A 13,039-nucleotide genomic window follows, 5' to 3' on the forward strand; every position below is an offset into this window, starting at 1 on the left:
GGCAGTGCCGCTCCAGGTCCCGCAGAGCCTTACCTCCACCAAGAAGCAAATACACTGGGCCAAGGAGCCAGACCAGCCTTCACAGGATGCAAAAATACAACAGAGGGCGCCGAACCCACCAGCGCCATGGCCTTGAATATCAATGTATGGGCTGGCTCCAGACCGCCAAGTTCCTTAAAAATGTCTCTGGCGGGGGTCCCTGCCAGACTTTCGGTTTGCTATTTGCAACCACCACATCACACAACAGTGTTTACTTGGAAGGGGAGGGGGCGGAGACCAAACCCACCGCTTGGCGCACACGCCTTGATCTCACATTCCAGACTCGAGCTGATGTGTGTCAGCGCGACATGGGGCGGGGGGAGGGTTCTATCGGATGTTTCATTCGCCATCTGCACGTCACTCCCAAACTTTTCCTCCCTGCGCTCTGGGAGTCAGGTTGACGCTCCCTGGATGCGGGGCTCCACGCGCGGTGCTGGGCGCGCTCCCGCGGAGCTGGAGCTGCAGAGGAGGCTTCCGGGAGGACCTCGGGCTTTTCAGGTACAAGTTGGGAGCTAGGTGCCGGGGTGGGGGCGGCAAGGAGCGGCGGGCGAAGGTCTGGCTTCGGGCTCAAGGCTCCGGCGCCCCTCTGCGGGTTCGGGCTGGGCAGCGCCGGCGGAGGCCTGGGCTGGGCGTTCGGAGTCCGGGCGGCCGAGGCTGCGCGCAGTCTCACTCTCCTCGGCGCTCCCGGCGCGGAGGCGGCGGCGGCCCAGGCAGACAATGAACTTGCGAGCGCGCGGAGCCGAGGCAGATTTGGGCCCCGCGCCGCTTGGCCTGGCCTCCCCGAAGCTTCTGCGATCCCCAGCGGGAGGCGTCTCCTCGCCACTGGTGTTGGCTGCGCTCCGGGAGCCCAGTGCTCTTGGGGACCCTGCGGGAAGGGCTGCCCGTTGGCTGCGCCGGGGCTCACACGCCCCCTCCCTACCCCCGAGAGGATGTGGCCGGAGCTAGGGGACTGGGGACCTGGCGGTGGCGTGGTGGCGCTGTGTATAGCTGGAGGCTGGTGGAGGGCGCAAGCTGCGGGGCACGCACTGGCCGGCTGGCCGGCTGAACCACCCTCCCCAGGAGCAGGAATCGGGGCGCCCCTGCGCTGCCACCGTCTGGGACTTGCAGAGGACGGACGGACGGACCGACAGAAGAGTGATTTCGCTGTGCAAGCGCGCACTGGATAGTGTCGGGGACTGAATTCCCCCGGGCGTGCGCTCCTCACCCCCAATCCCGCTTCCAGTACACTTCGGGGAAGTTTCCCGGCGCGGCCCAGGGCAGGTAGGTAGGCATGGGCTACTCTCTCTCGGAGCTCCGGCTCGGAGCCGCCTTCAGAATCTCAGCTCGTCCTGCAGCCACTCCGGGCGGGAAGGCGGACGGTGTCTGGCGCCGACGCTCTTGGGAGAGGGGACCGCGAGGACCGGCCTGAGAAGATGAGGGCGCATCTGAGCCCCGCGCGGCCTGAACTTTTGCTCCCGCCTTTCCTCCCCGCCCCCGCCCTTCGTCCCCGGTTCTCTTCCCGCGCCCGGCAGCGTCTCCGGAGGCGGCGTGACTAGGGAGTTGCCGGCGCTTCTCCGCCGTCCTCGGCCAGTCTGGGCGCGGCGAACCGAGCGAGGAGGTCTGAGCCGCGCTGTGGGGCGGCAGCTCGGAGCCGGGGCTGCAGGCGGCGAGTCGGGAAGGCAGCGGCCCCGGCGCGGGGGCGACGCTGGCAATTGTGATGGAGAGCTAGTCCGTTGGGCTGTGTCTGCCAGTGCGAGAGGACGCGGTGACTGAGGGTGCCTGGTGGCGGGTCGTGGCGCAGTTGACCCGGCGGAGCTCCTGGGATCGCGGAGGGAGGCGCCGAGGTGGAGGGAGTCCGGCCTCCCCGGGAATGAATGGAAGCTGGGAAGCGCCTTCCGACTCCCACTCTGGGAGAACCTACTGGCCGACGCGCGCGAGAGAGAGTGTGGTGTTTGGGATTCGGAGCCGCCTGGGTCCAGGCACCGCAGTTTGACTGCCGGGTCGCTGTCTGGGTGCCCACGTTGCTTACCGGGGAGAGGCTGGCGTTGCTGGAACAGCGGGTGTAGATGCCCAAGGCTCGGTTGCCGGCTGCCAGCCCCAGACGTCTCTGTTCCCCAAGAAGGTAGTCAGGCTGGGGGCTGGGACCGGCGCCTGCGGGAGGGGGGCTTCCCTGTCTCCCGCCGGGTGCGAGTCCCCCGTGACAGCTGGGCTTCATCGCCATGTTCTCCGTGGGTAAGTTAATGGTATGGAGTTTTCCAGAATGAAGTTGTGGCTCCAGAGATCTCGCTAAGGCATGTGGACAGCATTTCGGGGGGGGGGGGGCAGCTGCCCCCAGCCCCTTTATCAGCTGTGATTCCTGTATGGTGTGGCCTCTGCTCTGGCTTAGGGTAGCCACCTGAAAAGGCCCACCCTGAGGTTGCCCAGGAGGAAACAGGCCTAGAGATTCGCTCAAAGTTTCTCTTGGACCCTCCCTTACCATTCTCCACCCAGAGCTTTCTTAACTCCCCTTCTACCACCACAGCAGTGGAAAATAAGGCACCCTTCCTCTCAGAATAGGTCACTTTCTGATGTTCACAAGTGCAGCATAACCAGGATCTCTTGATTGATACGTGAAGGCACACAGATCGGATTTTGTTCAAAATAGCATGAAATAAGAATGTCTTTTAATTAGGTAGTTTTTTTTTTTTACCAAACAAGTTTTTCTCCTCTCAAACAGATGAAGAACTGGGAGGAATTTTTTTTCCCCTTACCTCCTGGATGAGAAAACGGAGCCTGTTTTCTCTATCAGGCCGCAGGTGAGCATGAAGAGGAGCTGTAGGGCTGGTCTTCCCTCCAACCAACGTCCCCCTTCCTGGGGTAGAAGTTTCAGGGGTCTCTTAAGGCAAACTGAATGGTGTCCTTCTCCCTGTGGGCAGTGACTGATGGGGCCAGTGAGTGGCATCCAGGATATCATGGTAGGGAGGCTGGTCTGCCTTGTTCTTCTTTGATGGTTAAAGCATGTGACCCCTGGACCTCTGTCCTGACCAGATCTAGCATGGTTACCATGGCTGCTGTTTCCACCCACACCTTTCTCCTCTAAAGGTGAGGTGTCAGAAGAGCCTCTTGGCTTTCCCATGTCTGAGAGAGAGAGAAGGCCCTGCCTGGGGAAGAAGGGATGTTTCAGGGAAGGTCGGGCAGGTGGGAGCAGACTCTGCTTATTGGTGACTTGGGAAGAAGCAGGAAAATAACCCCAACTGAGCCCCAGAGCCGGACAGTGGGGCTGCATGAGGGGCATCTATAGATCATTGGGCTGAGGCAGCTACAGTTCAAGGGGTTGGGGGAGGCTGGCAGGGAGGTATCTTGAACAGGCCAGTGCATGTCCACTCACAGGGGACACCCTCCACTCAGCTCCAACCATTTGGGAGAAAGCAGAGTTTACAGGTCTTGTCAATTTTCAATACCATTCCCAGGCCTCCATATTGAGGTATGGTCTCAAATTCAAGAAGTATGGGAGAAGGGCAGGGGTGAGAGCCCTTCCCAGAGTCTAGAGCTTGACATTGGGCCCTGTGTATATGTCAGGAGGGTGTCATATGGTATAGAGGCAGGACGCACTAGAGGACAGAGGAATTACCCCCCATGGGCCAGGTGACTGAGAATTGAAGGCTGCCTGTCATGCTGGTGGCTGGTGGGATGGGAGGTGCCCATTGGGTTCATGGGCAAGCCTGCATGTCGGGCCTTCAGTAGCTAATCCACGAACCCCATTGTGTGGTCAGCAAGTCTCTGCACAAAACCTCTCATATAATTTCATTCCATCACATGGAACCCATGGTTAAACTTCTGGGGAGGATACTGTGAGGGTAAGATAAAAAGGGACCCAGTGTTCATGGGAGCATTCAGCATGGGATGACCATCACCTGGGGTATGCACCTTTCATGTTTAACACCATGGGGGACTTAGCATCAGACAGCATCAGACAGATGAGTGGCCCCTGAGTTGCAGTTAGACCTGGAGGGACAAAGCTGAGAAGAAGGATAAGGACAAAGCACAGCAAGGTTCAGGAGAAGGTGGGTTGAGTGGAGGGGTCTCTTCTTGCCACACGTAGGAGCGAAGGCTCAGAACAGCAGAGCGACTTGCCCAGGTTCACACAGCTGATAACAGAAGCCAGCCCCAGCCCCAGCCCCAGGTCCCGCTCTTAGACCTGCCCCCTCAGCACTGCTCCCAGATGAACTGATGCTCCCTGTAGTTGGGAGCTGACCATCTTCTTCTCCACACTTCCTGACCCCTCCCCTTCCTCAGGGCCTCAGCAGGCACAGGATGGCAGAGGTGCCTCCTGAAGGCCATTTGTGGAAGGGAGGAGTTGTCTTAAATTTCTAAAAGAAACAACTTTTAAAAGTCATAGTTGGCTTGAAGAGTGTCATTCCTTTGAGCAATCAGCCAAGGGACATGTCTTTAGCACTATGATTTAGAAGTGACTCGTTCAGTCAGTGGTGAGAACTTTGCAACCCCTCTCCCCTCTGCTCTGTAATTGGGGAGCTCAGGTAGGATATTGTTACTTCAAAGGGTAACTTTGTTCCCAGGCAGTGAATAAAGAGATCATGTTCCTGCAGCTGGCTAAGTACCAGACAGGGTTTGGACTTGCATGATGTATTTCTTTATGGTTCTCAAGTGTTAGGGTCTGATTTCACTACTGAGATGGCTTTCCTTTTAAAACAAAGTGCCAGGGACAAAGTAATGGATGTGTAGACCTGTGTCCCCACAGACACGAAGAGGCAGAAATGTGGTAGCTCCCTACATGGCATGTCCAGTCTCAACATCCAGGAGGAGAGGTAAAGGGCTTGTGTGGGTTCGGGCCAGAATAGAATTTTTTTTTTTTTTAATATGAAATTTGAGAAGGAAGGTGGTTGATAATAATAGCGGTCACTAACTGTGTCCCTTCAAGTTCTCAGCTGGCCTTGTGCTGGACAGGTCCCACGGGTGTATCCCCTTGCCTCCTAAGCTTAGAGGGCTGTGAGGCTGCTGTGGCCCTCCAGAGGTGCAGGAGGAAGGAGCAAGGGCTGACAGCAGAGGCAGGTGGGAATGGGGATGGGTGGGAGGAGAATAATGATCATGGTTCCAGAAGGAAAAGGCAGGCGTGAATCAGCAAGCAGGGAGGTGGGGAGAGGTGGCGAGTGGGAAGCCGTTTCTCATCTTTGCAGGATTCCAAGGAATGTGGAGGAAAGGGAGCCCAACGGTGGCTGCTGTTTGCAGCAGCGACCTGCAGGGTTATGTGTTCCCCCTCAGTGCAGCCCTGGGCTGGTGCACGGGGGCCGAGAGGCAGCACTCAGCACGCAGTGGCACAGCACTCAGCTCAGTGGGCGAGGCCGAACTTGTGCAAGTCAGAATTATATAATGCTGCTCACAGGCGCCTTGGAGGGGCCTCAGGAAAGTGGGATCTAGTTGGCAACCTGGAGATTGGAGTCCTCTGGGACGGCTTCACTACCCTCTGGCTCTCATGCCTGTGTGCCATAAAAGAGTGAAGTCCTGCCAGGTACTTGACAAAGTACCTGGTATACAATAAGTGCTCAGTAAACATTGATTCTTGTGGTATTCTGTAGCTCTGGAGCTCATAACCAGAGATGGAAGAATGTCATGCCAAATTATCTATCTATCTAACTCTTGTAGGGGATGGAGAGCTGGCAGGTCTCAACATCCAGGAGGAGAGGTAAAGAGATAGTCTATCTCAAGAAGCATGAGGCCAGATGTTGGTTTGGGCCAGCATAGAATTTTGCTTGTTGCCTTTTTTTGGCTGCCTTGGATTCAGCTGGGGTTCTCAGGCTGGTCGCTTTACCTTTCTGGGCTGTTTCCTCACCTGGGACTCTCGCCCCGTGCTCCTGGCCCAGGGCTGCGCCTAGGGAAACATGCACACCCTGCAGATGGCTGCTGCAAGCACAGACGGGCACCACCCCTTTCCTCCACATCCCTTGGAGCTCTACAAAGATGAGAAGCTGTCTGAGGCTGGGGTCAGGCTGACCAAGCTCCTGTTTGATGCAGAGGAGAGCAGTCAGCTTTTCGTGGTGATGTGCTGGCGTGGCTCACTTGGGTGTCATATCTTGAGTCCCTCTCTAAGCTTAAAAGGGTCCTGAGCAGGGGTGTTGGGGCCTCCTGGCCAGGGCAGGCACTCCTGACACCTGTGTTTCATTTCTAGATCTCATCCTGGGCTGGGCCTTTTAGGTTTGTGAGGAAAGTAAGGCTGGCAGATCCTCAAAAGCAGAGGTGTCATTGTAATGGAAACTTGGACACTTTCCAGAATTGTGCTTGTGGTGAAAATATTGAATCAGGCAGCCCCATTCCTGGTGCCTGGAAAGTACCCCAACATGAGCAAATAATTAGGTGCAGGTGGACCCAATTATGCTTTTCCTACACTGTGTTGGAACCTGGGGGTCCAACATTTTCTCTTGAAATGGAATGTATGCCTGCTGGGCCATTTTGCTCCCTGTGGTCAAAAAGATAGTGGAGTGGCTGCCAGGAAGGAAGACAGGCCAGCACGGAGCTCTGTCCTGGTTTTTGTGTCCTTGTATGTAGCTGCCCTGTGGATCTGGGCCCCTGGCACCTTTGCCCTGAGATCTGAACCAGCATTTCAAAGAAGGAAAGATGAAGAAGTGTAGGTGCACTGTTAATCTCGCCCTCTTTGAAAGGGGAATGGCAGCCTGTCTGCCCTTTCGTGGTGCCTGCAAGCCTCCCCACACTGAGGGAAGTACGCTCAGCCAGCATTTTGCATTTCCCTTCAGCAAGGTTTGGGGCAGATGTCCTTCTAACCAGGGTTGGATCCTGTGTGCACTCAGAGGGGCCGCCTAGGTCATGGGCTGACCCTGGGCTCCTTGCTGATTTGGGCTTGAGTCTAATCCTGGACAAGTGGCTTCATCTTGTGCTTTGGTTTGCTCATTTATAAAATGGGATGAACTCTACTTTGTGGGGTGGTTAAGTACTAGATATGGTATGCTTAAGGGTTCAGGGGAGCTCTCCAAATCCTCCCACTGTGTTGGCCCAGTTCTGAACCTGCAGAGAGCCAGCTGAGGAGGAAGGCAGGCAGAGATAGATCCAGTGTGATGTTCGCTCCTGATGGAAGCCGTGGGAGCAGCTGGATTCCCACAGTCTCTCCAGGGTAGGCCCCTTTCTCCACTGGGCAACCGGCAGGGGAAGGGCTTGCTTGTAGTGGGGAACTTGCTCATTGCTCAGGCCTGGGAACTCCCTCACCATACCTGGGAAGGTGAAGACACCACCAGGCATAGACACCTGGAGAGTTTGCAGGTGCAGCCCCCTCCCGCTGCTGGGAAGCCAAGAAGTGCTGAGCCCGGTGCCTGGTCCTTGGCGCCCGTTGATCAACGGCATCTCTCAGGTGTGCCGTGGGTAGGGCAGCCAGGGCGTACACAGTGTGTCAACTCCGTGTCGTCATCTGCTGTGGGAAATTATCTGGCTTTAAATTAAAGAAGATTGTTTCTCGCTCCTTGGCAGACTGGATGGATTAGTCAAATCAGATAACAATCCCGATTATGTGGCCCTCAAGGCTGCATTCGAACTTGATTACAGTTTACCTGGAGGGAGCTAATGGCTGACTGCCACCCAGGAACCTTTACTGCCCCTTTGGCCTCCCCCCACCCCCCCACCTGGCCTGTACTTCTGCTAGACTGGGCCGTGTTGGCAGTGAGTTCTCTGATCAGCTGGGCCTGGACCTGGCTGCATTTGGGTCCCCCGTCCCCTCATCGTGAACCCCAACATCGCTGCCTTGCTCTGAGGGTGACCTTCCTCCCTGGGTTTCTGCAGTTCCACTCTGCTATATCTTTCAACCCTGAGCCTGTCCCACAGGGTACTGTGTTCCCGTTTCCTGGGTGCAGCCTGCTCGCCTGGCCTGGTGGACCTGCACCAAGGAGGGTGTCCGGGCTCGCCACGTATTTGCACAGCTGGCCACTTCTAGGTGCAAGTGTGTCATTTACTGACTGGACCCATCCATCAAAAATGGTCCTTCCAAAGGCTGGTTCTCCTGGAGAGTCTCTAGTGCACCCAGAAGACAGGAGCCCTGGGTGTGGGAGCTGCACGGAGAGTTAACACTTGCCATTAAACTTCCAGAGGAGGCCGGAGCCTAGTGTAATGACCTTGGACTTCCTGGCGTCAGGTTTGGGGGCTATTAAAAGGCAGTAACCACAGCTTTTTTGTGTCTTGAGAGTCTAAGGGAAAAATACTGTGGAAATTTGGTTCGTGTTTCAAGAATAGGAACAGGAGCCATCTACTTGGGCCAGAGGTGGGGCTCTTCACATTTCTTATAGCTGGTATAAATAGCTTGTCTTTATGCTCCAGGCTTCTTTGTTTGGAATGTAAATATTTGCATTACAAATACAAAGTATGTCCTGGTGTGTATTTTTAATGACCATAATTTCTAAACCCCCAATCAGACTATTGGTCTACAGAGGATTATTTTCTCCTGATTTGTGAACCTGTTTATATAAAGAGACTTCCAAATGTACACACACCAAACCATGTTTGCTTTGTGCACATGAGGGGTCTCCAGGGTGCCCGGGAATCGGGGCGAGCGGGGGTGTTTCTCAGCCTCCATGCTGATCCTTCTGTCTGTTAAGTCACGCCAGTGCGGGGGATTGGGGGTCCTCAGGTGACTCCTCTGCCCGGTTTCTTAGACATCTAGGTGGGGCTTAGCTGCCGCTGCTGACCTCTGTGCCCTGTGACGGATGCTCCTTCTCAGAGTTGCTGCTGCTGCTCTTGGAAGAAGCGGAGGAGAAGGTGTCAGGGCGCTTTCTGTGGCCAGGAGGTGTTCTCCCTGCTGGGCTAGTGTTGATCTGCGGGGCCCTCTGTGTGCCGTCTTCCTTCGTCAGATTCTCAGGGACAGTTAGTTTGAATTGTCCTGTGAAGAATAGCCCAGACCTCTCAAAGGCTTGCCCGCCTGCCCGCTCTCTGGGTGGGAGACCGGATCTGCCCTCTGCCCTGTACTGGGATGGGATTCCTGAGACTCTCTGCGAGGCCCTGGCTGGAAACCATAGCTGGGTGAAAAATGGCTTCCCTCCATCCTTCTGGGTTCCTTGACTGGGACACACATTAAATTGACATAAGACTGATGAACAGGAGAAAGAACATATTCAATCACACACACACACAGGAGTCCCGCGGAATAGGAGAGTGGAAGAAGAGTGGGGGTGACAGGGGGTTCCTGAGCCGGCCAGGAGGAGGGGCTAGGGCTGCTGGGGGTGGCCACACAGGTCGTGGGAGGGTGAACAATGGTTGTCTTGTTATGCAGATGAAGTCTCTCAGGTCATCCAAGTGGTCCCCAAGAGGCCCTCAGGAGAATAGGTTAGAGTGTCAGGGTGCTGTGTAACCTCTGGCCTCTGCTTTCCTGATCCCAGTTAATCTTCCCTGGCTGGTGACAGCCAGGGAGGGGGCTCATGGCATTGAGTTTCTGTTGGAGGATACTCTTTAGGCAGATAAAGGGCTTGGAGAAAGCCTCAGCCTGCATCTTCTTCCCCAAGTGGCCTCAGTTCAAAGGAATCAGCAGACCAAGTGGAATATTTGGGTGCTATTTGCTGAATTCCTCAAAACCCTCTGTCCTATCAGGGCATGGTGGTGTGCACCTTTAGCCCCAGACACTTGGGAGGCTGAGGCAGGAGGGTCACTTGATCCTAGGAGTTTGAGACCAGCCTGGGCAAAAATAGAAACAAAAGCCAAACCCTCTGGCCCACAGGTTCAAAGGAGGGCACTGGAGTTCAGCTGGCTTGATGGGGGAGGGGTGATCTGGCCCTCTACCTGCAGCCTCCCTCTCATCATAGACTGAAGGGTAAATGAGAGCCAGGATCCTGGCAAGGGATCCCCAGGACCCCTGCTCCTAGCTCTGGCCCCTGGCAGAGGCTAGAATCAAGGGCCACCAATGTTCTTGCCTCCCAGTTGCCCATGTCCCTTTGCCTGGCTGGGGACAGTTCCTTCTCCATCCCACTGAAAGCTGGTGACTTAAGACCAGGGATCCCATCTTTCCTTCCCCATCACTACCTTGTGACCATCATGGTGTCCTGAGTAGAGAAGTGTCCAGCATTTGTCTTGCAAACCTTTCCCTCGCTGGGGTCCCAGGATGCTGAGCTCCACTCAGAAGAAGAAGTGCAGCAGGGTAAGGGTCCAAGGGGAGAGGAATGATGAGATCTGAATTCGAGGTCACCTTGGGCCATCCTCTGTCGAGCATGGAACGGCTCCTGTTTGGTCCAGTGGACACACCTTCTCTGAAGGACATATCACACAGGCCTGGAAATGGGGCCCGAGGAGGGGCCACCTTCTTGAGTGTTCTGGGTGTTGCTCACCGTGGGAACACGTCATTTTCTTTCCTGTGGTCACCTTTAATCTGATGTACGATGGTGTGGCCCTCCTTATTGTCTGTCACGGATTTTGATAAAGATCATATGTTCCAGAAAGGCCCATCCAATGTCACCCTGGGCCAGTGACCAAGTGCATTATACTGAAAGTCCGAGGGAAGATCTGCTTCGGTTGTTTATCAGTAAGAATAAATGAAGGGACAAAAGGACATGCCCGTTAATGAGAATGGCATCAGCCTGACATTTGTGTCATCCTAACTCTAAGAAGCTATTTATACCCACTCGACAGCAGTTTGGGTGAGAAATGAGATGGGGGAGGCCATGCCGAGGCGGAGGGCAGGAGCGAGTGGCTGTGATCTCCCCACCAGAAACATCTTCCAGGCCAAGAAGATCATTTGCTCGTGTGTGGGCCTGTGGGCATCCATGGGTCCTTTGCCTCGGGCACCATTTAGCTCAGAATAAAAAATGATGTATTCGAAGCAGACCCACCTCCAGTTGCCATCTGAGTGGTAGAAAATAAGTTTGCTCTCAGCTGTTAAAACTGAAACAAATCAATAGAAAAATGCCAGTCTGCCCAGTTTTGAGTCAGTGATTTTTTGGTTTATAGGAGGAAGACCCGCCCGCTGAAAACCACCTTTGGATCCACCAGGAAGCTGCGGAACTGGATAGTTTCTGTATAAAAGCAAGGCTCTCCTCTGATTTGCTTTAAAAATCACACAAGAGACTTTCTAAGCCCGTTCAACCTGTTCTTCCTTAAGCAGCTTTATTGAGATATGATTCACGGGGCCGGACAATAGACTCATTTAAAGCTTGCAATTCAATGGGTTTTGTATGTTCATGGAGATGTGCATTATATCACCACAGCCAATTTTAGAGCATTTCATCTTCTCAAAAAAGAAACCCTGTATCGTTTAGCTCAGACCCTCCCAAATCCTCATTCCTCCACCCCTGCTCCCCAGGCCTGGGCAACCACAGATCTCCTTACAGCCTCTGCCAATTCCAGTTGCTCCATGCTGGACCTTCATGGGAACAGAATCGTGTAGAATGTGGTCTTTTGTGACTCCCTTTCTTTTACTTTACTTGGTTATCCATGTGGCACAGGTGTACTCCACTCCTTTTTTATGGCAGAGGCTGTAAGAGGAGTAAATGATATTCCACAATATGGCTAGACCGCAGTTTCCTTTTTCTGGCTGTCCATTAGCAGTAGACGTTGGTGTTTGTCTTCACATTTTGGATCTTATCCACAGGGCTGCGGGGAGTATCTGGGTTCAGGCTTTGTTTGTATGAACATGTTCGCGTTTCCAGGGTTATAATTTTTGAGAAGTTTTTCCTTTTTCCTCAAAATAAGATTCTTTGATTTCTTTCTCTTTCCCTGATCCTAGAAAACTCTTGATTCCCACCTGGGAATCAAGATCTTGGCTGAGACACTGAGTAGTTGGAGTTTTAGAGTTGGGAGCACCTCAGATGAACATAGCTCCAAGGCCTTTTATGGATGGGGAAACTGAGGCCCAGAGAGACCACACGCAGCCAGGCTTTTAGAGTCACAAGTGAGTGACTCTGAAGGTTCTGCTCAAGTTCTTAGTAAAACCCCCAGGCTGCTTCTTGACGGACCTAGAGCACAGGTCAAGGGTGGGACAGATGGTGGCCCCCTGCCCCCGCCCACTGGTCAGCCTTCCCTGACCTGACAAAGGCCAGAGAATGTCTCATCCGCCACCAGCTGCCAACAAGAACTGTAACTTGTGGCGCCAGCATCTTCTAGTTCTTCATCCCCTGCAGCGATGGGAGGCCGACCACTTATCCGGGGAGTAATTAAATCAGGAGCCAATTCAGAGAATGAAATTTTATCTGATCTGGCCAAGCCCATAAACAAGGGGCTATGATGGTGACTCTAGGGTACATTATGAAGTTGTTTTTCAAAAAATTGTGCTGGGCTAAAAGCACTGGAAGAACTCTATGGGGACCACGCTGGATGCCTCCAGGAGCTGGGGGTACAGTCCTGGGGGCTTGGCTGTGTCCCCAGAGCAGCCTTCCCAGTGCTTTGTTTCCAGGTCTCACTCGGCCCTCACTAGTAGGTGACCTGTTGGTAGCTGGATGCTCTGGGCTCAGGAGACGTGTTCAGGTGCAGCCCTCTCGGAAGTGGCTCGCAGGAGAGGGGTGAGAGCTGGCCCACACATTGTGCCCTGTGCCCAAGACTACCGAACAAGACAGCAAGTCTGACGTGGCCACAGGAAATCGGAAAGCAGGATGTCATCTCACTCCTTAGAGGGGCAGATGTGCAGAGAAGAGCACAGCAGAGAGACCCGGTCCCTGCCAGTCTTGTGGAATTTCCTAAGAAGTGCTCTGAGAGGTGGAAGATGGTGTCTGGGAAGGAAAAGCCTAACTTTGATGAAATGGAAAAGGTGAATAAAGTACTCCTTGATTTGAGGAAGGAAGGCTTAATGGACCAGCTCAGGGAGGGAAGAAGGACCCTGCTGCCCCCGAAAGGCCACCCTGTGGATGCTTCCTGCTCTGTTCAGAATTCTCCCTGACATCAACCCACAGACTGTGGCATCTCTATGGAGATGTGACAAAGCAGCTGGGTGAGACGTGGAGTCACATGAGTGACGGTGAGGAGCAGCGTGCACTCCCGAGGCTGCGGAGCTGAGGGGAGGCACCAGGAAGATGTGGCTGACTCTGGGTCAAAGGAAGTTTGACGATGTCAAGGG

General features: G+C 54.4%; 1 protein-coding gene across 2 annotated transcripts in view; it reads left to right on the plus strand.

The window, feature by feature from the left end:
* The first annotated feature begins 416 nt into the window (after positions 1 to 416).
* Chst15 (carbohydrate sulfotransferase 15) overlaps positions 417 to 13,039 on the plus strand; it is a 70,202-nt gene continuing 57,579 nt past the window's right edge. The window contains exon 1 of one of the 2 annotated variants that reach the window (XM_071610829.1): positions 417 to 537. The gene's annotated coding sequence lies outside the window, so the exon portion shown is untranslated. Of the gene's footprint in view, positions 538 to 884; positions 1,300 to 13,039 lie in introns of those variants that run through there. The other variant, XM_071610830.1, reaches the window with a different exon arrangement.

Source organism: Marmota flaviventris, chromosome 4 (assembly GCF_047511675.1).
Source record: "Marmota flaviventris isolate mMarFla1 chromosome 4, mMarFla1.hap1, whole genome shotgun sequence".
Classification (NCBI taxonomy): Eukaryota; Metazoa; Chordata; class Mammalia; order Rodentia; family Sciuridae; genus Marmota; species Marmota flaviventris.